We start from the raw sequence: 2,027 nt of genomic DNA, 5'->3' as shown, positions 1-2,027 counted from the left end.
AGAGAGAGAGAGAGAGAGAGAGAGAGAATAAGAAGAAGGACGTCGGCGGAGGCGAGCGGAAAAGGTGGAAGTACCTGCTCTAATAAATTTACGACCTAAAAAGATTAAGCCGCGTTAGCCCTGTTCTTTATATTTCCGCGAGAAAAGCGAGAAGAAGTGCGCGAGTTCAGTTCTCGGTAAACAGAGACGGAGCGTTATGGTAAGATGCGGAACTCCAAAGAAAGAGAGAGAGAGAGAAAGACAGAGACAGAGTAGGAAAAAGGAGCGATGGGAAAAGGGAGGCAGAAGACGGAACGAGATGGAAAAGGATATATAAGAGAGATACGAAGGGAAATTCGCTTATTTTCCCATCATTTCGGCGTGGCATCTTGTCCGTGTAGCCTTTTCTCATCCACGGAGCCGGGAAAGAAAATTGCTTCTCGTCCTCGAGAGCGGAATATCGTCCTGATGAGCCAGGCAATGCTCCGATATCCACTCCCCCCGCGTCCCCAATGTATCCCCCTTCCCTTCCCCTACACCATACGCTCAAACCCTCCGTGATGCCTCTGACGTTTAACCCCGTCTTCGTTTCACTTCGTTTCCGCGTTTTCCTCTGTCTGCCACGCATTCTCCTTCGCTCGCCTTTTCTCCTCTCGACGATTCACCGCCGCTCATTCCCGACGGTAACATTCAATTTGCTAGTCGCTTGTTATTCGAACGCGATACTTGTCACTGATTATTTCAGAGGCGCAAAGAAATTTTTGCGCTGCCCATTAATAAACGAGTTTACGAGATATACGTGTCGAAAGTATTTGTAATGATTCAAAATATTAGCGTTATTTCACGCTGCAAAAGAATATTCCATATATAATATGCACGAGAATAATCCTTGATAATTAAATATCTCTCTTCAGATTTTGACAACAATAATATGTTTATATTTCTGAATTTATGATTTTCTCCCAGAGTTCTATTTAATAATCATGCGTATTAATACGTCGAAGAAGAATTATCGTATAGTCATTCGTTGTCAGCTACCGTGTAGGGTAGTTGGAATCGATTGCTCAGCATTATTTATCTGAGCTAAGCGTCGAAGACTGCCGGGAGAGCGAAAAGCGAGATTCATCGATCGCCGATGGATCGTCGGGATCTCGCTCACCTCGCTGCCGCGTGTAAATTCGTCACGGACGGCACCCGGTGGGCCTTATAAACCCGGCGCGTCTCGCGACGGGAACTGAATAATTCATAAGCCGAGACCGATAGCATCGGCTCTTAACGCAATAGACTTAAGCGAGCTGCCAACAGCAGCCATGTTACAATAAAGAAATCAACATGGCCGAACCCCGTCCCAACAAGCTCGGGGTTTCCCTCCTTCCCTCCTCATCCCTCCTACATTTCACTTCCATTCTTAGGTCCACTCCTTGGAGGCGCACCGCGCGTCACGTCACGCCGTTTCACTTTCGGGAGAGAGAAAGAGCGAGCAAACGAGCAAGAGAGAGAGAGAGCGAAAGAGAAAGAGAGAGAGAGAGAGAAAAGGATAGATGACAAGGAAAAAGAACGGAAAAGAGAGAGAAAGTCTTGGCAGCCACTTTTCTCGCCCTTCGCATGATTGCTCCCCGCTAAAGGAACTCCATTTTCTATCAAACCCTCTTTTCTTGCTTACTCTTTTTGCTCTGACTTACCGTTTTGCACACTTCTGGCTTGCTTTATCGCGGTTAGATGCTTTCGCAGTTGACCGGTTTGGGGAACGAGTCGCACGGCCCTTCTTAGGGCGAGTCTCGTCTAATTTGACTGAAGATGCCAATGTCAACTTTGGAGGAATGCGATTTTGGAATTTTAAATAACTTCTATAAAAATTCTGTTAAATCTTATATAAATTACATTGTACACACAATAAATTATTTCATGTATTACATATGTTTATAATAAATTTAATTTTCTTTTCAAGTCTTTTATTCTTTTTCTCTTTTATTTGTATTTAATTATATTTAATATTATATTACATTACTATATTCTAAGCTACTATACTATGGAAAAAAATTAATTTA

The 2,027-nt window shown here is 43.5% G+C and overlaps 1 protein-coding gene across 4 annotated transcripts in view; it reads left to right on the top strand.

Annotated features, from left to right (window-relative positions):
* Positions 1 to 2,027, top strand: part of LOC115241042 (retina and anterior neural fold homeobox protein 2-like) — an 82,498-nt gene that overhangs the window by 78,514 nt on the left and 1,957 nt on the right. The window lies entirely within an intron of this gene.

Source organism: Formica exsecta, unplaced genomic scaffold, assembly GCF_003651465.1.
Source record: "Formica exsecta isolate Colony F162 unplaced genomic scaffold, ASM365146v1 scaffold465, whole genome shotgun sequence".
In the NCBI taxonomy this organism is placed as follows: domain Eukaryota; kingdom Metazoa; phylum Arthropoda; class Insecta; order Hymenoptera; family Formicidae; genus Formica; species Formica exsecta.
This window is presented reverse-complemented; position numbering and strand designations above follow the sequence as displayed.